This window comes from Saccostrea cucullata, unplaced genomic scaffold, assembly GCF_032062105.1.
Source record: "Saccostrea cucullata isolate Sc308-1 unplaced genomic scaffold, CSIRO_AGI_Scuc_v1 ctg1322, whole genome shotgun sequence".
NCBI classification, from domain to species: Eukaryota; Metazoa; Mollusca; class Bivalvia; order Ostreida; family Ostreidae; genus Saccostrea; species Saccostrea cuccullata.
In genome coordinates this window covers 3,739-27,019 of record NW_026930818.1, presented here as the reverse complement: position 1 = coordinate 27,019, position 23,281 = coordinate 3,739, and the positions used below count along the sequence as shown (strand labels likewise).

Sequence of the window (23,281 nt, the reverse complement as noted above, 5' to 3'; positions counted from 1 at the left end):
CATTGTGACCTTAATTTGTGCGAAAAACCATGTGAGCTTAAAAAGATTGTTGAGCTGTAGTTCACAGTCAAGATCACAAGGTTATTGACATTGGTATCATTAGAAAGAGCATAATTAGTGGAGTATGCAAACCAAATATGAAGTCTCTATCTTTCATGATTCAAAAGTTATGACGAAGGATAAAGATTGCAGAAAAAAGATATTTTTAGCATGTAGGTCAGCATCAAGGTCACATTGTCATTAACCTTGATGTCATTTGAAAGAACGTCATTAGTAAAATATGCATACCAAATATGAAGTCTCTATCTCTCTTGGTACAAAAGTTATGGCGACGGTTAAAGTTTGCAGACAAAAAGACAGCTAGACAGACAGACAGCCAGACAGGACAAAAACAATATACGCCCTGGATCTATCGACCCGGGTGCATAAAAAAACAATTATCGGTTTACAAGATCATCTCTTCGTCCCAAGCTATAATAGATATGTTTAGCAAGGTTACAAGTATCCTTAATGTTCTCAGCATAGAACAATTGCCCCGATATGAACATGGATGGATTTTATGCACCTGGATCGAAAGATCCGAGGCTTATATTTTCTTTGTCCTGTCAGTCGGTCTTTTTGTCTGTTCATCTGTTTGTCTGCAAATAACCATTCGCCATAACTTTTGAACCATGAATGAAAGAGACTTCATATTCATAAACACTATGCGCCCGGCGGCATGAAAGTTAAAAAAAACAACATATATTTAGCATATAGGTCACAGTCAAGGTCACAAGGTCATTTATCTTGGTGTCATTAAAAGGAACTTGATAAGTGAAGTATGCATAACAAATATGAAGTCTCTTCACTCATAGTTCAAAAGTAATGGTGAAGGTTCAAAAAGGCTATTTTTAACATATAGGACACAGTCAAGTTTAAAAGGCCATTGACCTTGGTTTCATTTGAAAGGGCTTTATTAGTGGTATATTAATACCAAATATTAAGCCTTCATCTTCTTCGTTCAAAAGTTATGGCGAAAGTTAAAGATTGCCGACAAAAAAGCTGTATTTAGCCCATACATGTAGATCTCAGTTAAGGTCACAAGGTCATCGACCATGGTGTTATTTAAAAGAGCTTAATCAGTGGTGTACACATGCCAAATATGAAGTCTCTATCTTTTATGGTTCAAAGTTTTGGCGAAGTTTGCAGTGAAAAACAATTTTTAGCATATACTCTATATATATATATAGTAGGTCACTGTCAAGGTCACAACGTCATTGACCTTCATGTCGTTTGAAAGAGCTTAATTAGTGGATTATTTATGTTAATATGAAGTCTCTATTATTCACGATTTAAAAGTAATGGCAAAGGTTAAAGTTTGCAGACAAACAAACAGACAGACAGGAAAAAAACAATATACGCCTCGGATCTTTCGATCCGGGCGCATAAAAATCGAAAAATTCCCATCTATAAATTTTCTGTTTGGAGTGAAATGACCTAGGTTGACCTAGGTTGACCCAGGTTGTAAAGTGAAACGACTAAGATATCTAGTAAATGACCAAGGTTGTAGAGTTAAATGACCTAGTTTGTAAAGTAAAATGACCAAGGTTGTAAATTGAAATGACCTAGGTTGTAGAGTGAAATGACCTAGGTTGTTGAGTGAAATGACGTAAGTTGTAGAGTGAAATGACCTAGGTTGTAGAATGAAATGACTTGAGGTTTTGAGTGAAATGACCTAGGCTGTAGAGTTAAATGACTAAGGTTGTAGAGTGAAATGACCTAGGTTGTAGAGTGAAATGATATTGGCGGAAATAACCTAGGAGATAAATGACATATTAATGACAAAAATTGGAAGAAATAAGAATATCAGCTGTCTCGTTTTAAAGGTGCTTAGAACCATATTTCATGTTGATATTTTCTGTACGATTTCATGACTTTTTTTGAGTGAAATGACCTAGGTTGTAGAGAAATGACTAAGGTTGTAGAGAAATGACCTAGGTTGTAGAGAAATGACCTAGGTTGTAGAATGATATGACCTAGGTTGTAGAGAAATGACCTTGGTAGTAGAGTGAAATAACCTAGGTTGTAGAGAAATGACTAAGGTTGTAGAGTGAAATGACCTAGGTTGTAGAGTGAATTAAATGATATTGGCGGATATGACATAGGAGATTAATTGACACGTTAATAAGAAACAAATGGAAGAAATAGGAATATCAGCTGTCTCGTTTTAAAGGTGCTTAGAAACATATTTCATGTTGATATTTTCTCAGATTTTCTGTACGATTTCATGACTTATATGTTGCTATAGCATTACATACAATTATAAAAAAAAATCTTATTTTTGTGAAGAAAAGTAGCAAATTTGTAATGTATTAATGAAAAATATTAAAACTATAATCCAGAAAATTCAGAGTAGAAATATGCGAAAGCAAACCTATTCATTAGTAATGTCAGCCCATGTTTAATGTTGTGTATGGAGTTTAACAAATTGAGTACACCCCTGAAACCAACACAGTTTTGGTAAACAGGACACGAGCTCTGTTGTTGTTAATGTTTACGTTTCGCTGGGTGTGTTTAATTGTTTATGGATGAAAAAAAAACCCTGACGTGTTGGTTTGATTTGTCTTCGCACATTTCTACTCTGAATTTCTTGACTATAGTTTAAATATTTTTTCATAAATACATAACTAAGTGATACTTTTTTAAGTATCAAGGATAAAGTTAAAAATTGTGAAGGTGCAAGGATGTGTCAATCAAAGGCGTCTAGAATTTTGAAGTTTTGATAACTTCTAAAAAAAATAAGATTTTTATTATATTTTCGTATATGTAATTCTAAAGCAACATATAAGATACATGTATGAAATTATACAGGGAATTTGAAAATATATTAACATCAAATCTGTGCCTTAAACATCCTTTAGTAACCATTTTGTAAGTCCTATGATCGATACAGTGACCTTGTAAGGAAATATAATTCATCAATAAGTCAAATGCTAATTGACGTTTTTGATACTGATTGTTAGAGAATTATTTACAGTGAATTGAATTGTTAGTTCATTATTTATATAATGAATTTTAGACGGATTTTTCCGTTATTTCCCGATGACTTGGAGCACATGGTGGTTATAACTGGTCGGCAGGGGATGCTCACTCATCCATGACACGTTATCCCACCTCTGATGTTTTAGATGTACCTGTTTCCTCTGCTCCTGATTTGTAATGTTTGATGCACTTTTGAGCTCGTATACTGTTCGTTTTGTCCATATATCACAAATTGACGATGTCTTCAGAATGTTTCCTGTCCAGATGAAGTGTGATGAAAGAAACTTGCATTTTTAAAGAACTATAAATGAAAAGTGACTCAAATGGCCCTGAAATGAATATCTCAGTTTTTCTTTATATACAGCTCTAATTTGCATGGCTAAACATATGACTTTTATTGGTAATTTTCAATTTAATAAATATGCTATTAATTTTTAACGTCTTCTTCAAGTAAAATATCCAAATATGAAGCAGATGTGTCTGACAGATGAAATCAACATTACGCTCAGAAAAAAACCCCGAAAATCTACATGAATCACAGAATCACAGAATCTAAGGAAACAAAGAGAAAAAACTCACCAAGGCTATGTTTTTTGTTTAATAGAAAATATAAAGACAGAGGACGACATAAAATATAATAACATCAATATTAGTATGATATATCACTGTATAATTATAAAGAAACTGGTACTACCAATTATTTGACATTCTCATTTAATATTTATGACAATATGACAACAATTACATTACACATATGTGATAATTATTCATGAAGGTATTCTTTATATTTGAATGGTCAATTCATTGCAACTGTCAATTATACATTGTATTATCGATAAATTTTTCAATATGTCTAAGGAGCTATTATTCCATAACGTATTACAAATAAAATGGTATAACATTTATTAATATCTCATACGATAACCTTAAAACCTAAGTACCACAATTGACCGGGGAATACCAGGAAATACTAAAAAAATCTCTAACCTAGGATATACTGGGAAATACAAAATAAAATTTTATTTCTTTATTTCACTAAATCCTATAAAAAGCTAAGAATTAAAATAAGCATATAGATAAATAAAACTGAGTATGTCTATGTATTTTCTAATATTCATAATATATCACTACCCCAGGCCCCTTTCCCATAAACATTACGCAGCAGAACATGTTTCCAAGATTGTATTTCAAGAACAAAACTCAAGTTTTTGATTAACGTTTCATTTCAGTTTTATACAATTATAACGTGTATTAATTATAAATCCAAAAACACAATGAATTGTTATTATCCATCTATATTATTATGCTTAACAAGGAGTTCTTTTTTTCAAAAAATGGACGGTTTTGAGTTTATTTTTGAACTATATTTACATGGTAGGTCTGAAAGCTTCTTCTTTGGTGTTGATATTTATACTATATTTTACTCTAAATTCCTAGATCATTTCTGGGTACAAAGCAGTAGTCTAAACTAGAGCAAAGCTCGTTGCAAAGTAACGAGTAGGTCTTCCGTCCTGTTTGACCGGAAGTAGCTTTCGTTTTTAACAAAAATGAGAAATAACGCCCAAAAATGCTTTGAATCCTCTAAAGCTATGTTAATTAATGCAAAAGTAAGCCATTTTTTGCTACTTCCGGTTTGACCAGAAGTGACGACGACGCAAGGAAAATAAAGTTTTAAGCTCCCAGAGACATATGTTACCCAAAAACTTGTCAAAAACGGCAAAATACGCGTTTTCCGACTTCTTCCGGTTTGGCCGGAAGTGACGATGCTGGACGTATTTTTACGAGTCCATTAGATTAAGCTTGACATTTTCAACAAGTTTGCTTTTTTGATGCATTACAAATTCTCAATACTTTTTGAGATATCTGGAAAAAACGTTTGGCCCCTCTAAATCCCTTAATTTAGGGGTTAGCCCTTCTTCCGATATATCAATTGAAAGATCTTGTAATTCTGCAGAAGTTTTGTTCTACATGTTTTTATAAAATAATTTTAATTTAGAAGATAAAATGGAAAATATATGTAAATATTCACTCTTTTAGGCGTTCTAATTTTTGACCCCTATATAACGCCATTTTGAATACAGAAATAGAAAAACAAAAACCGGAAGTGACGTCGACGGACGGAAAATTAAGATTTAAGCATCCAGTGACCTATGTTACCCCTAAACCTTTCAAGAAAGGCAAAAATATGCAATTTTTTACTACTTCCGCTGCATTGATCAAGTCCTGAGGCCTCATGTTGTACAGCATTTCAACCAACATCCACACAAGACGTTCCAGCAAAATAACGCGCGTGCGCATACAGCCAGAATAACTAGGGACTACCTGCATCAGAACAACATTGCAGTTATTGACTGGCCAGCTCTTAGTCCCGATCTAAACCCCATTGAACATTTATGGGATCACATCCAGCCTTTAAGCTAACCAACAACAACCAAGACCGACAACTTCTGCTGAACTTTCTATGGTGTATCAGCGTGTGTGGGCGACTATTCCTATGGCCTTCATCAATCGACTCATCAACTCTAGGTATCGAAGATGCATGGCTGTAATTAATGCCAATGGTGGCCATACACGTTACTAGCGGAAGTGCACTCAGGACAATAGGAATCTGTGATATTGACATTATTTGACATTAAATTGAATGTGTATAACTCTAAGACAATTGTTAGATAATTAAAAACATATAACATCAATTACATATTCGTTATTATTTATTTCGAAATAAGTGCATTACTTTTTCAAAATCTAATGCGACGTTTCTTTTACGGTTCAGTATATATCAGGTTTGTTTGATGTTCTATCAGTCAAGTTTTTTCCTAAGCCGTTTTTGAGAAAATCACGGACAAACTGACCCCTTGAAAATCACTAAATCGCAAAAATCTCAAAACCGGAAGTGGCGTCATCATAACAAAAAATTATGTATCAGGTTTGTTTGATGTTCTATCAGTCCTGAAAGTTTCATGAAAATCAAGCGAGCCGTTTCCGAGAAATCGTGTACACAAAATCGGTAAGGAAAAAAAACAATAATAATAATAAAAATAGTGGAAAAGAAACCTAAGATTAACAAGAAGGTCTTCCGCTGAAGACGAAAGACCTTAAATAGTGGAAAAGAAACCTAAGAATAACAGTAAGGTCTTCCGCTGAAGACGGAAGACTTTAATAAAAATAGTGGAAAAGAAACCTAAGAATAACAAGAAGGTCTTTCGCTGAAGACGGAAGACCTTAAATAGTGGAAAAGTAACCTAAAGAATTACAAGAAGGTATTCCGCTGAAGACGTAAGACCTTAATAATCATCAGAATCAGTAGAAGGTCTTCCGTTGGAAAACGGTAGACCTTAATGAGACCTTTAAGTTTTTGATTGACCTTTATAGAATAATCTGACCCGAGCAAAAAGAAATAATGGGAAGGAATTTTAGTAAACTGTGTTATGTTTAAGTTTTAAAATTCTAGGATTAACCAGATTTTTAAATCCAAAACAGTTATACCAGATGTTAATCTTATCCTTTAATGTTCTACAGATCTATACCCAACCAAATATGATTAACTTTATAGTTATCTCTTGTATCTCCTATTTCCCACTATTTCCCGGGAAATGTGAGCATATTCGAAAAATTCACTGATATTTCAAGGGTATAGATAGTTTGTCCACTGTTTTCATTAATTTTAAGTCATTGTTAGCGTTTTCTTTCGAATTGTTTTGAAATAAATATCTGTATTCGCTTTTTTTAATATATTCTAAAAGTCAGTCATGGTTTTAACAAGCGAGCATAAAGACATGTATGCTATAACCAGAAAGTTCCCTTCTTTCAAAGGTGAAGAATTCGTTTCATAAGTTGTGGTGTCTACAGTTGTTATGTCCGGACAGGTCAAATTTGCAGCTGATAGACTGACCAATGAAGTTCCTTTCAAATTCTCAGGAGTAAAGCAGCGTGGATCTCCAGATACGGGGACACGTCCAGATTTAAGGAAATCGACCAGGCCTATTAACTCGCAATCGCAGTGATAAGGATTATCCTGTATTTTCCTGGATAAAATAAAAAAGTCCATGCATTTGAATTTCTGAATACTATTCAACCTTTAATATTTATATTTCAAATAAATTTCCCTATGATTCTTTACCCCCCCCCCCAAAAAAAAATGCAGTTCATTTTCTCATAAACTACATCACGTATGTACCACGAATAAGCATGAATATCTCCATTGTTACGTCACAATACCGCTCAGGCTCTTGAAGTTAAAAAATATAGTGCACACTGTTTTACTTTAACAATGACAGTTGAATGGCGTAAATTTAAGGCAAGTCATCAGTAAAATAATGTAAATATAAGAAATAAATTTAATTTTTGAAGATTCATGAGGTATATGATCTACAACGCTTCACGCCGGCATATTTCATGAAGCGCGATACTTCACGCCGGCATATTTATCATGAAGCGCTAACGCGCTTCATGAAATATGCCGGCGTGAAGCTTCGTAGTTCATAACCTCATGAATCTTCAAAAATTAAATTCATTTCTTTAAAAAAAAATGGTGAACAATGATTTACATATATACTAAAAAAAAGAAACGCAGAATTTTAACTCATCAAAGAAATTTTGAAAAAAGTATATGGAAGAACAATCTTTTTTATCATTAAATATCTGTGACCTATTTAAAGTACACTATGGACTTTTAAACCCTAATTGTTTAATTATTTCCCTTGATTAATAATGTTTGCGGGTAACCACATCCAGAAAGGACCGTTAGATCCTCCCTCAGGATCTAGATAGCGTGATATGATATTTGCTTCACATAGTTAAAATGGAATATATAAGAGAGTCTTGCCGAGCAAATATACACCATTTCAACACGTTTGATAAAGCAAATACTAAATGATACAAATGGAGTTTTATGAAGAGACTTACTTTTACAATTGACGACTGACTTTTACAATTTAAACAGAGACAAACTTCAATCACTAGAATGTAAAAGACAGCTGTCAAATGTAAAAGTAAGTCTCTTCATAAAACTCCATTTTTAATAATCACACAATTTATACTACTCGAGTTCCATTTTGGGTTAAAATATAATCAGTCTAATGTAAGAAAGCATTGTTGAAAGTGGCTATAAGACTTCTCTGCGTGCCACAAAAAATTGTAAAGTGTTTCTTATAAAAACGATTTACGGGGGAAGGTGGAAGTTGATTCTGTCTTTGCACTACGTATACACTCACGTAAACGAATCTTTTTTGTTAATTTTCATCATTTTTTAGAACAAGAGTTTTGTTTATCATCAGTATTTATTGACAAGAATTTTCACAAATCATATTGTTGATAAATGAAAATCTTGAAGCGAGGGATTGTGTAAAAACCGAGAGTGCTTTTGATTAACCACCTACCGTGGATAAATCATAGGCTTTTCTCATTGGTAGTATCACACCTTTGTGATAAATTATATATAAATGAGGGTTATAAAGGATTCTACCACGATTATCGTAAACTTCAAAGGAAACCGCCGGACATTATTCTCCAATAAATCACGAACGTCATCAAAAAATTATCAGATCAGAAACACGTATCAAATCTTAACAATTCAAATGCATGTTTGGCTGTAGAATGAAATACTTGTTTAGACCGCATCGATGTGTCGTCTTTTGCCGTATAAACACTGTAAATTGCATCAAGATGCTGATTAATGTCGGTTTTTATAGCTAAGGGGGGCTATTCCACGGACCTCCCTACACTTCAAACAACGTGATTTTAGCAGTAAAACAGGAACATGATTTTGTTATTGTATATTCTTTTTAACTGATCAATACATATTAGGAACATATTTGTAATTTAATAAGGCTATTTTTAATGTAACGAAAGCTCAAATCGTCTGCATTCTATGTACAGGTAAGCAAACAAATTTTACCTCTGGTGTTAAGTGAAACCGCGTAATCTGGACATGGTGACTTAATTCGTTTCTCTATAGAGGGAACGATTATCCCTAATTTAGCGTTTGTACCATACTTGGTAGAAAAGAAATAAAGTCCTTGTTGTCGTGAATGATGCAGAATAACCTCCTCGGTCTCGAAATGTTGTTTGAAATATAAAAGACTCGGCTAGCGCCTCGGCTTTTATCTTTCAAACAACATTTCTCGACCTCGGAGGTTATTCTGCAACATTCACGAAAACGCGGACTTTATTTCTTAAATAGTCGAGTAACTCAACTAAAGTTCGATTATAACGACGATTATAACATTCGTAGTTCTTATGAAGGATATATTTAAAAAGAATATTTAAATGAAAAATGTGGGTAATATAATTTTCGTTCAATCTTCAACACTCCTTATATCCTCTGAAATATTTTTAATAACCAGGTTGTTCTAACTCATGTTACTTTATTCTATTCTTAGATACTTACAGTTCTCGTAGATTTGTCAACCCGCTTATTGTAGTGTTTTTTATGGAGGATATCCTGTTCCTAAAAAGACGTCTAAAAGAAAGTTTGAACGATTGAATGCTTAGTTTCTTACGTATACAATTAAGGATTTAAGAAAGGAATAAAAGTGTCTGTTCAGTTTCAATTCCATTATGAAATCGTTATTATTTTCTTTTCCTTCCTTTACAACTCTAAATTTTTTACAATTGATATTGCAAAAAAATTGAAAAACGAACTTACAGTTTCTCTAATTTTGTCAAATCTCTGAATGCATTGTCCTCTATTGTTGATATATTGTTATCTTGTAGATCCCTGAAAGAAATTTGAAGGTTGAAAATCAAGTATAAGTATTTGTCACCCTGAAAATTCATTACAACTTTACCTCAATCTTTAAAAAAAATTATAATCATGAAAAACAGTGAGCCGGTGAATACAACCGGTCGACAGGGGATGCTATCTCCTCCATGGCATCTGATCTCATCTCTGATGTTATATATAGGTCCATGTTAACTTTGCTCCCGAAGTGTATTGTTTTATTGGACTTTTGAGCCCGAGTATTCTATGTTATCTCCTTATATTTTATTGTATTGTAATGTATTTACACTTCACATATTTCAAATCAATCAAGTGAGTTTTATGTATCACACTGTTCGTTACTCAGGTTTAAAACATTATCAATTAGAAAACCGAAAGAAAATCATATTTTTCTTTAGACGCACAATGTAATATTATAATGGATCGAGATGTCACAGCTACTTTTCATTTTATAGATCTCTGAGTCAACCTTTTTAAAAAATTGTTTCAGCATTGAAAGGCCGACATTAGCTCTCAATTATTCTATATAATTTTTTTGTATTTTTCAAAAAAGTGAAAAAAAAATATTTACATCCAAATACTGTGATTTTACAGTAAGTTGCTTTGTTGTAGAAATCTTGCTGTAAATGAATGCATCACATGAATACCTAATAAAATATGTAAAGAATAGGGTAAATATATTGAAATTTTTTGAATAAAACAATACTTATGAAAATAAAACACATAATTTGTAAATATTTTTTAAACTTGTGGTAAAAATCTTCTTAAAACCAGTCACAACTGGGGAGAACATGTTCATATTTATGAAAGAAATTGAAAGGAAAAGGCCAAATTTTAGAGAAATAAATATTTTTTTTAATTTTGGCCACTCCCGATCAAAATTTAACCGATCCCAACCATAATTGTACAATTATCGGAAAAAATAACATTTCCCAAGAACACTAGTCAGATTAGGTGTAATAAGGGTCAAATCATTATTGAACTCGACAATAAATATATTTCTTTATTGTAAATACATGAAGAGGCAATAAATTAGCATTTTATTTATTTTGTGTTCATTTTGATCGGGTTAAGTCCAAATATTAAAAAAAAAATTCTAAAATTTCTCAATTTCGATTCAATTTCTTTTAAAAATTTGATTGACAAACATGTTGTCATCAGTTGTGACTAGTTTTATGGTGTTTTAACCATAGGTTTAAAAATTATTCACAAATAATGTGTTTTATTTTATAAATAATTTTTTTTTTAAATTAGAAAGTCTTACCAGCAACTTATTTGGATATAAATATTTTTTATTCACTATCTTTGAAAAAATACAAAAAAAATTCATACAAAATTATTAAGAGCTAATATCGGCCTTTCAATGCTGAAACCATTGTTTAAAGAGAATGACCCAAAGATCTATAAAATAAAGAGTTGGTGTGGAATTCCACCTTAAGATTTGACGAGAATGATAGGAGAACAAGTACGTCACAAACTTGTTGATAACATTACAAGTTATGGACAAGTGCCCCCTCCAGTGGTGACGAATGGGAAACATCAAAACCTCACAATTAGCGACTAACAGAGTAGCATTGGTACAAACCATTAGGAATTAACAACATATTTCCTGTAAATTGTCAAATACAGCTGTATAGATGCACTGATAGTTCTTGGGATCAAGTCTACCAACAGTCTTTCAGAATTTTCAAGTGTTCTTATCATACCAAGTTATGAACAGGCATATTTTTGTATTTATATTACCACGTTAATCCTATATACCCCATGAACTCGAAACAAGGACAACACAAAAGAGTCAAAAACATCTACATTTATTTCCCCCTAAAAAGAGTCGGCACTGGTATGTCACCAACAAAACTCCACAACAAGGTCACGACATCAACTCTTCCATCGTCAACCTCTCCTATCTATTTCACAATGTACCATTATCACCCACATATGAAGCCCATGTCCCAAGCAGACTAGATCGATATGCAGACACATACTTCACGTGCAAACAATTTCCAAAACGATACAAGCTATACAATAACAATTTAGAAAAAAAAGACCATCAAAAGTCTTGTCCAAGGTCAACATCCCGCATACTTCACAGCTAGTATAATGTTCTTGTCAGCAAATACAATCTTTCATGAAGTCAACATATTGATTTACAAGAGGCTAAGTACAGATATATTTCTATCTAGTCCTAAAAACATACTGTACCACGTCTTCAACGATGTTGCCTCAGACAGTCATTTTGATATATTTGCATTTTCTTTGTTTTCTTACACTATGAACCCGAGTTCAATTTCATTCAAACTACTATAACAACTATTTCTGCTATAAGTGCAATTCATTTTTATCACTAGCATAGTTAAAGCTATACTCCACGTTCTATATGTGTTCAGAAGTATATATGTTGCAACCACTATTGAAATAACGACAATTATTGAAATAATTATATCAATAGTGGTTGAGAGTGCATTTCAATAACCGACATAGTTAGTGACCACTATTGAAATACAACCACTTTTGAAATAATTATGTCAATAGTGGTTGAGAGTACATTTTAATAACAAACATAGGTAATAACCACTATTGAAATACAACCACTATTGAAATTATTATTTCAATAGTGGGTGAGAAATGTAAGAATATAAGATATTAGAAATTAGATATAAGAATATAAATATAAGAAATGTTATGCAAAAGGAATACAGGTTTTAATAAAAAATCTAAAAAATCAAAAATCAAAAAATCAAGCTTCAAGTACTTATAATTGCTGACTTATATCTTTAGAAAATTAATTTTGGTCAATCTATTTAATTGTACAATTAAACTTTCTAAAAGTTGAAGAGAATTGCAATATTATTTTAATTTAAGAACATTTTTGCAAAAAATAACTCTTCACGCTTTTAAGTGTTTTACATTAAAAAAGCTAAATTTCTTATATTCTTATTTTTTACATCTGAACATATACCATCAGGGAAAACGTCATAAAGAGATCGGGCTTTTCAATTATGAAAGAAATAAGTGATTTGTGCAGAATAAAGGGATTTGCAAGTTGGTTCATGAGAAAATGAACTTCATTTTATTTTGTAAAATATCATAGTGGAATTTTATTTAAAATGTAATCTCTTTGATATAAAACTTACAGATTCTTTAAACTCGTCAAACCGGTAAGTGAGCTGTTCTTGATTGTAGTTATTTCGTTATTTTCCAGAGATCTAAAAAAAAAAAGCAAATGTCAAGAGCATTTTTTTCAAGCAAATAATTATATAAATTTTCCTTGAAAGTTAGTTTTTGTAAGAAAGAAAATACAGATGAGTTTCAACTATTAAGGGTATATTTTCGCCTAGATTCGCAATACTAATACATGGAATGTTATCGGTACATGTAAGACATGATGGGACAGTTTACGTTTTATTAAATGCAAAGCGTTTATGATGAATGAATTAATGAAGAATGGATGTGAAAAACACCCCTTTCAAGTTAAATAAATGAGAAAGTTTGCTCTTTAACACCAAAAAGCACCAATTTAGAACGAAGGCAAGGTATATAGTATGAAAGACTGATATGATAGAAAAAAAATATTTAAAACAATAAGCTTAAATTCCCTGTAATCTTGTTATATCATTGAATAAATGAATGTTTCAGATGTAAAGGGTTGGGAAATTGATAATGATCAACTTACATGTAGTATAATTTTGTCAAACTACTGAATGCATTGTCCTCTACTGTAGATATTCTGTTTTTTTCTAGTTGCCTGAAAGATATTGTGTTATTTTTTCGTAAACAGCGATTTTAAGGTCAGTAAACATGGCCGACAAATTTCAGTTGTGATGTTGAAATACACGAAAAATACGGATAAATGGATTGTTCTGTATATTTGTAAATCGATTTATGTCTGGGATAACTATAATATGGAAGTGAAGGTAAGACATATTAATAAAATAACCGTTTACTGACAATTTTAGCCGAAATCCGTGTTGGAGTGAATCTCTGCCTTATTGCACCATAAAGGAGATCCTAAAGAGCTGTAGCCCTCTCCCATAAAAGAAAAAATGGAGAGGGATATATTATTGCAGCTAACAAGTGTCCCTTCAGTGGAGGCTAATGAGAAATATCAAAACCTTCAATGTAGCAACTAAAGGAGAAACAGTTCAACAAACCATCAAATGCACGAATTAACTACACATTTCCTGTAACTGTCAAATATCTACCTGTATGTACCAGTAGTAGAATCAAGTCTACGAGCAATCTTTCAGAATTTTCACTTGTGCTCATCGTAGCCTGTCATAAGAAGACGTATTTTGGTATTTATATTCCAACGTTTATCCTATACACCCCATAAACGCGGAACAAACAACAACACAAGGTTAAAACATCTACATTTGAATCCCCTACTAGAAAGAGACGTTACATATGAAGCCCATGTCCACAGACGACTTGATATATGCAGGCACATGCTTCAGGTACGAACACTTTCCAAAACGAGGCAAGTCATACAAAAATAAAGTCCATGATAAAAGACCACAAACAGACTCGTCCGAGGTTATCATATCGCATACTCCACAGCTAGTATAATGCCCTTGCCAACAAAAACAATATTTCATGTAGTCAAGCGTTGTTTTGCTTGATATTTGAGATTGATATCTGTTCTTATTTTCATATTTCACGTTGATGAAATACAGTGGGCTTAGTACAGATATATTTTTATCTAGTCCTAAAAATATAACACAGTACCAAGTCTTCAACTATGTGCCTCAGACAGTCATATTGATGTTATTATATTTTACAATGTAAGAACAGAACACTACAAAAATGGGTTATTATTTATGCCATCATCCTGATGCAAGTTGTTCTACACTGTAAACAGGGAATAGTATAATTAGGGAAATGGATAAAACGAGCACTATTAAATAATTAAGTCCATAAAACAATAGAAAACTGGAGCAGAGCCAAGACTAACATCCAAAAATTCAGAGGCGGGAAAAGGTGACATGGAGGAGTGAGCATCCCCTGCCGAACGGTAACATCCGCCGTGTGCTAATTTTCATGATCAGGAAATAACGGAACATTTCGTTGTCAGTTCAGTGTATAAATAATGGACTAACAATTAGTATTAAAAACTTCAGTCAGCTTTTGACTCAATGATAAATTGTATTTACTGACAAGGTCATTGCATTGAATAAATAACGAATTAAAGATTAGGTCTCTTAATTTGTCTTAATTTGTAAATGTAAATATATGTTACCAGCAGGTCCACAAAACCAGTTGTGGAGTCTGTGTGTTAGCATGTGGGCATTGTGGACTCGTGAATGTGTGGAAGGTGGCCTATCATGCTAACATAGGAACATACTATATTCTTTATAATTCCATTAAACAAGTATTTACACATTTGCTTCTCATATGTTATCTATTATTATCATGATTATAAGTATAATTATCATTTTTAATAATTGTCTCAAATCGATTATAGCTTTTCTTCTTTCTTTATTCTATGTGAAAAGAAACAGTTTTTTCTGTGTATGTATTATATATAGCTTTTCTTTTTTCTTTATTCTATGTGAAAAGATCATCAAAATTTTAATGTCAATACTTTTCTTTTTCCTTTATTCTATGTGAAAAGAATCATCAAATGTCAATGTGTAATGTAGTATATCTGTGTGTTATTTATATCATTGTTTGTTATCAATAAAAGAGAAAAAAAAAAAAAAAGATTAGGTCTCCAAAAATTGATGAAAATATATGTAACGTGCGGATACGCTAACTGGACTGTCTTCAACAAGTCAAGAACTCCATTGGAAGTTTATAAATTTATTTTACAGGACACAGAAACAAAACAATACTGTTCAACATTTCACAAAATCTCTGGTGTTTCACAAACTCATAAAAACCTCTATAACTGGAATCTTATCCAGTAAATAATATTTCATGTGCAAGTCTAACTCTCTTAGACCTATGAAAATCCTAAGTTTAACCCTAAACTGGTAATGAACCAGTAATCATGAAAATCTACACCAGTAATATACTGGTAAATAAATATTATTCAATCTCTGAATAAAGTTTTCCCCCACACCACTTAATACTATCAAATTAAATTTAACAAAAGAACTAAATTAAACACACACCTTTACACTGGTGTAATCTACTGTCTGTAATCTACTCTCTGTCTACTCTGCTGTCTGCAACTCTCGTTCTTACTATATATACGTCATGAAATACTACGAAATGACGTAGAATACGATAACCAATAAGAAACGTCGCGCACCTGATCATCAACCAATCACAGGCGATACGCGATAACCTTATTCCCACGACTACAAAAAGTTGTACACATGTTTCACCATAAAATAGAAACAAGTAAAATATTATAACTACTTTATAAACAAAATAACTTTCGTAATAAATAAAGAAGATTGACATACAATTAATTAATAAATCGCCACTTACAACTTTTAACATTTTAAGAAAAATGCATTCTGGGAAATCGCACTTCCGGAATAACAAACCATGCGGCGAAAGAGAAAACATACCAGGTAACAATTTACCGAATAATCGCTAAACAAACACCGTTTTAATTATTTGATCATGTATACAATATAGGAAGCTATAGATAACAATTAATTTAACATCATATCAACATTAAAATCTCGAAAAGCAAACAAAATAACGTTTGCGGCAATACACATCCGACATCGTCTGACAGAATTCGGGGGTCGTATCAAAACACAATGCATTAAAAAAAATGTAATCAAGTAATACGGTTAAAACTTCGTGATTATAATATCGCTGTACTATATTTGGCACATTTTGCCCCCTGTTAAAATGGTCCAAGTCCCTTTGGACTTATTTTACAACAATAAAAAAAAATGTCAACAATGCAAGAATTAAAAGATGATCTCAAATCAAGATGAAAGTGTGATGTAACAATATATGGAAGGATGATTCTATAACAACAATGCAAATATGAAAATATGACAACAATGCATGAAAACATGACAAGGTAAGTATGAAAATATAACATCATGTAAATATGTGCATCTGTACTTGCACATAAATGCTAAACTACTGACAACAATCATACAATGTACTTTGCTAATGCTAATAATTTAGAGACAAATGTACATCATAACTATAAGTAGTAACTTAAGTAACATATCTTAATCTTCCTTGATTTCATTCACAGAGTTAATCAGAACAGAGGATACCGATGGACACAATTCATGTTACTAATCTTAAGCTCTCATGAAAAATAATAAAGGTAAGTACATAGATCAATCTCTCAGGTTACTGTCTCAAAAGATAATTAGATTCATAAATAAATTTCCAATTCCAATGAAAGTCATTCAACAAAGACATCAAGTAAAATATGAATTCTCAATCATTCAAAATGATTGTACAGTCATTGCTCAAAATACATTCAAGTGCTCCAACTTATTACTACAGACACCCTCAAGTATATACAATGTACAGTGTACATACATCAAACTATCATTACAATTATAACATATGGTAATATGATAAAATAAATTCAAGCAAAATAAACCACAGATGCTTGAAGTTACAATGAAAAATACACAGAAAGTCCACCACCCATCCCAATTCTAACCTTACTTCCCAATTATCAATAAAATTATAATATTATAACAAGTTATCTTATCTGAGGAGAAATACTTAGCACAAATTAAGTTAATGTCCATGTTTACTATTTCTTTCAGGCTTGAAAAGATCCTCAAGGGGAGATGGTCTTCAGTACGGCTCTGGTTTCCTTGCTGATGGTCGTCTGGGCATTTGATAAACAACTGATTTCATTCTTGTGGGTGGCGGAGACTTCTTCCGATACGAAATATTAGGACGATGATTTTCAGTTATTATTTCATGCTCTGTGAGGTGAGTTCTACCTAAATCCCATTCATTTTTGGAGAAGACTTCTGAATAACTATTTAGCAGGGTTTTCAAGGTTTTTGCCTCTTCTTTGGACAAGTTGCTTACAGACCTCTCATACAGATCTGTCAAGTGTGCTAAAGATTCCTCTTCAGTTTGACCTTCCAACCCCTCTCCATTTTCAGCTACTCTTCTGACATCGTTTTCATCAGCTACATGTAAACCCAATCTTGATACCTCCAAACAGACCTCAGCAGTTCCCAGAACTGTATCTTGGTACAATGTTTTACTTCTTCCAGAGGATTCATGATTCTCAAGGGTACTGTAACTTTCCTTACAATATCAATCGCTGCTGGCGCCACAAGCAATGAAGATTTAGCTGTAAATTCTGGTGAAGATTCAAAAAGGAACAATATTTCTTTATCTTCTTCATGATTGCGTTCAACAAATGCCTGAATCAGCATTTCGCTCATAGGGGGTATAGTGTATTGGTCAGCTGATCTAAGAGTCAATTTCGATTCATCATCATTTGAAATGCATGGAATTTCATGTCCATAAAATTTTATAATTTTTCTGTCCAGATGAATTTCGGCTTTACTTTCTTTATCCATCAAAATGTCCATTCCCAGCAGAGTATCGTCTTCTATGTCTGCTACCAGAAGTTGTTTCTCTATTCTTACTTCTCCAATTTGAATTTCAAAGGATCCATACCCATAAACAGGTATATTTGCCCCACCTGCACCTCGGAGTTGAGAATTTCCTATCAACAAAGGTTTTTTTTATCATCCTTTAATTTCTTGTATACTCTGTGAGACAGAATACTGGTGGAAGCTCCAGTATCTGTAGTAAAATGAACAAAATACCCATTCACCGTTCCCTCTAGATAAATTCCTGTTGTATTTGGTAATCTGTTTATTTTTGTAGTTGAATCTAGTTTTTCTTCCTTTGTAGAGTCTCTACTGTCCGTCTGTCGGTCCTCAGTAGTAATCTTTGTAGCCATCCCTCGACCCTCAGAAATGGCTAATGGCCATTTAAAGGACAGGGTCTAACAACAGGCTGTTGAGTCTGGTTGTGCTGTATTTTTAGGGGACATTCCCGTGCATAGTGTCCATTTTGTTTACAGCAGTAACAGACAATAGTAGGTATTCTTTTGTCACCATTTTCGACTCATGTGGTTTGTCACTTGCTGTAGTTCGTTAGTCCTGTTATCGGCTAAAATTTCAGTCTCCTCTTTTGTGCCATATTTCTGCTTGTAAAACTCTAACTCCTTGCTTAACTTTTGCAGCTGTACTTCTAAGTCATTGTTTCTTTGTTGTTCTTCTGTCTGTTTTGCTGTACTTCTGGTCTGACTTCCCTTTGGAAACTTCTTAAAGGCCTCACTTCTGGCTTCAGTTTTCTGTTCTTTGATTTGTCTCACAGTTTTCTGCTTGTTTTTCTGTGCTCTACCAGTTTCTTCAAAATTTACCACTTGTAGGACGGCCTCGTCTATATTCTCTGGTTCTTTGACATATTCGACATGAAACTGGGCATCGCTGTCTGCTAGACCATCTAAGAATCTTCGTAACAGATCTTCTTCTCGCGTCTCGGAGTTTCTCTTGGTGTGTGCTTTGTCATACAATCGTTTTAATTCAGCAGCATAATCCTCCACTCTTTCTCCAGGTTTTTGTTGCCGGTTACTAAACTTGGATATAAAGGTCTTTCTAGTTTCAACAACCCGAAATCTGTTGTTTAATTCCTCCGTCAGTTTCCTATAGCTTCTACGAGTAGATTTGGTTAGTTGGCCATAAACAAATTCTGCTGCTACCCCATAGAAACGTGGCAATAACTCGTCAAGTTTTCGTTTTTCACTCCATCTCTTCCTTTCTGCGATCTCCTCAAATCTTGCATACCAAATTTTCCAATCTTCTTTGCCATTAAAGGGAGGTAACTTTACTCTGGAATCTCTGGACTTGGTTTCATGAAAGACGACTGAAGATCTAGCGTCACTGGACTCTGCATCTTCCAGGTCTGAGTCAGAATTGTCTTCATACTGAAATTTGTTGGTCGCTGGCCTAGAATGCTGCATTTTGGCTGACAGTTTCTGTACTGCTTTTTCCACCTCCGCCTGAATTAGTTGGGCAATGTTTGAGGTTAGCGACACATTATCATTATGGATCTGCAACGGAGCGTCATTAGGTGGCGCCAGATAGTTCTGAAAATGTTGACTGGTGTTGTTGTTTGGAGCACCATTTTGACTTCTTCCAAAGGTGCAGCTGGTAGAGGCGTTCTGAACAACGCAAGATGATGGGTAATTAAAAGGGAAACCCATACTTGAAACAATAGGTATATTACCTTAAGATGTAGGAACAGGAATATGACCTGTACAAACAGCAGGTAGAGTACTGACTGAGGAAACTGGTAAAAACTGACCAGTATGAGATATGACAGGTACATAACCTGTATTGTGTGTACCAGGCATTGTATTGACTGGTCCTAATGTGCCAACATTAAAATAAGATTTTGAACTAGTTGGTACATGCACTGACTGAATTGTGTGCAGTGGCTCTTGACAATGCATGAAAGTACTTCTGGTCATTGAAGGGCTATGATTGTGAGGTACAGAATTTGCAGTTGAGAATGTTGTCAAGTAACCAGTGTTGCAATTTTGTAAATGATCTGGCAATGTGTTGCTTAAGCCCACTAAAGGTGAAGCTACTGGACCTTGAGTACCTGACAAAAATAATTTTGGCCTAGCACTTACTTCATGTGAAAATAGGGAGTGCACTGAGCTGTTACCCTTATATACATTTGTCAAAGAGCTAGGAGTAGGAGCTCTAGTTTGTGTGCTGGGTACCTGTATTACATCAGTAAAACTTACTGGTGTAAACGAGCTTTTGGATGTTACAGGTACATCACCTGAATTGTGTTGCAAAAGGGTATTGTTTGTAACATGTACTAAACATGTATGATCTGCAGCAGGTAATTTACCTGCATTAGTTGCAAAAATTTCGGACTCTACATTTGTTTGTGGAGTAGAACTTGTCAGTCTTGTGCTAATGTTTGTGTTATTAGCAGGTGTTTCAATCAGTTTTCTTTCTTCTTTTTCAGACTGGACAGATTGAGATGCGTCAGAACTGTAGTCTCTACCCACCATCACATCCTCTTCTACGTGTCTGCTTACAGGAGAATCCATATCTCGACTTCTTCTTGCCGCGCGATTACGAGCTTTTCTCTTAGAACCCATGACATAGAGTTACTTTGTAAACAAGTAAAATAACTTGTACATTAAACACCAAGATTACGCAAGTAAACAGTATTGTATACCAAATGTTTTTTTTTCTTTAAAATAACCTGTAACTTACAGGTACATGAAAAACTTTTTTTTAGAGGTACAGAATTCAGTCACTGGATCTGTAAATTTTACAGATCCCGCCGTGGATGCCAAAATTGTAACGTGCGGATACGCTAACTGGACTGTCTTCAACAAGTCAAGAACTCCATTGGAAGTTTATAAATTTATTTTACAGGACACAGAAACAAAACAATACTGTTCAACATTTCACAAAATCTCTGGTGTTTCACAAACTTATAAAAACCTCTATAACTGGAATCTTATCCAGTAAATAATATTTCATGTGCAAGTCTAACTCTCTTAGACCTATGAAAATCCTAAGTTTAATCCTAAACTGGTAATGAACCAGTAATCATGAAAATCTACACCAGTAATATACTGGTAAATAAATATTATTCAATCTCTGAATAAAGTTTTCCCCCACACCACTTAATACTATCAAATTAAATTTAACAAAAGAACTAAATTAAACACACACCTTTACACTGGTGTAATCTACTGTCTGTAATCTACTCTCTGTCTACTCTGCTGTCTGCAACTCTCGTTCTTACTATATATACGTCATGAAATACTACGAAATGACGTAGAATACGATAACCAATAAGAAACGTCGCGCACCTGATCATCAACCAATCACAGGCGATATGCGATAACCTTATTCCCACGACTACAAAAAGTTGTACACATGTTTCACCATAAAATAGAAACAAGTAAAATATTATAACTACTTTATAAACAAAATAACTTTCGTAATAAATAAAGAAGATTGACATACAATTAATTAAATAAATCGCCGCTTACAACTTTTAACATTTTAAGAAAAATGCATTCTGGGAAACCGCACTTCCGGAATAACAAACCATGCGGCAAAAGAGAAAACATACCAGGTAACAATTTACCGAATAATCGCTAAACAAACACCGTTTTAATTATTTGATCATGTATACAATATAGGAAGCTATAGATAACAATTAATTTAACATCATAACAACATTAAAATCTCGAAAAGCAAACAAAATAACGTTTGCGGCAATACACATCCGACATCGTCTGACAGGATTCGGGGGTCGTATCAAAACACAATGCATTAAAAAAATGTAATCAAGTAATACGGTTAAAACTTCGTGATTATGATATCGCTGTACTATATTTGTCACAATATACTACAAAATAGAATATAATATAAGGTCATCAACTATGCCGACAGCCATACTTGCCACCTTAGAAAGCCACACATCTTTAATTGTTTTGAACTTTAAATGCAATGTAATTCAAAAACACCTACAATACCACCCTAGACAACACCAATACCGAAAAAAATAAAAACATAAGATAACAAAAACAGACATGGAATAATTTATTTTATATTGCACATAAATAAAATGATTCAGGTTTTCTAAAAAAAAAATTAAAAAACTAAGAAAACAATGCCTTTTTTCTGAATATTTCGAATCAAACAATCGGATTTTATAATTTGGTGGACTGTTTCTCCGAAATTTTTTTTTTCTAAGATCAAACTCTTAGAAACAAAACTTACAGCCCCTCTTAGTTCATCAAACCAGTAAGTGTGCCATTCTTTATGTAGTTTTTCGTTTAGTTTTAAAAAAAAAAAAGCATACCGGGTATGTCAAGAGCATGTTTTTAATTTTTCAAGTAAAATAATTTTGCTTGAAAGTTTTTTTTTCTTAGAAATAAAGTAAGCTTAAATTATTACGGGTATAATTCCTTTTAGTTTTACAATGCCAATACATGGAATTTAAGCGGTATAAATATGATGGGACAGTTTACGCGTTATAAATTTTGAAAAGTCAATGGTGAATGAATTTAAGAGATATTATAGTTTGGCTATTGATATCCCAATGGTATTTTAAAGAACGAATTTAAAGTCTGTTTAATTTTGTCAACCATTGAATGAATCCATACACGGGACAGTATTGGTATTCTGAATTACAAACTTACAGTGTCTTTAATGTTGTCAAACCACTGAATGCGTTGTGTTCTATTGTGGTAATTCTGTTTCTATCTAGCCTCCTGAAATATATTGTAGAGAGTGGATGTCAACTGTAAGTATTTCTTAATAACTCTAATCAATCTCACGATGAAGGTATATTAAATATTTACAGGTATAACCTCTATATTTTATTCGATCATCTAAACTACGTATCATACATTAAATAAAACTAATCCTTTCTTTGAATTATTGAATTGTTCAATGTATATACTCTTCACATTTTTCAAATAAACCAAGTGAGGTTTATTCAGGTTCGGGGAAACATAAATGTAAAAAAAAGTCTGGAAATGCTGTTATCGTTCTTGGCATTGTTGAATCAAACTCAGGA

The 23,281-nt window shown here is 33.1% G+C and overlaps 1 long non-coding RNA gene across 1 annotated transcript; it reads right to left on the bottom strand.

The window, feature by feature from the left end:
- Window positions 1-6,369: 6,369 nt before the first annotated feature.
- LOC134230229 (uncharacterized) lies at window positions 6,370-23,025 on the bottom strand. The gene is made up of 6 exons (XR_009984296.1): window positions 22,902-23,025; window positions 13,416-13,487; window positions 12,877-12,948; window positions 9,668-9,739; window positions 9,410-9,481; window positions 6,370-7,046 (listed from the first exon to the last, which is right to left on the bottom strand). It is a non-coding gene; the product is annotated as an uncharacterized LOC134230229 (long non-coding RNA).
- Window positions 23,026-23,281: the final 256 nt, after the last annotated feature.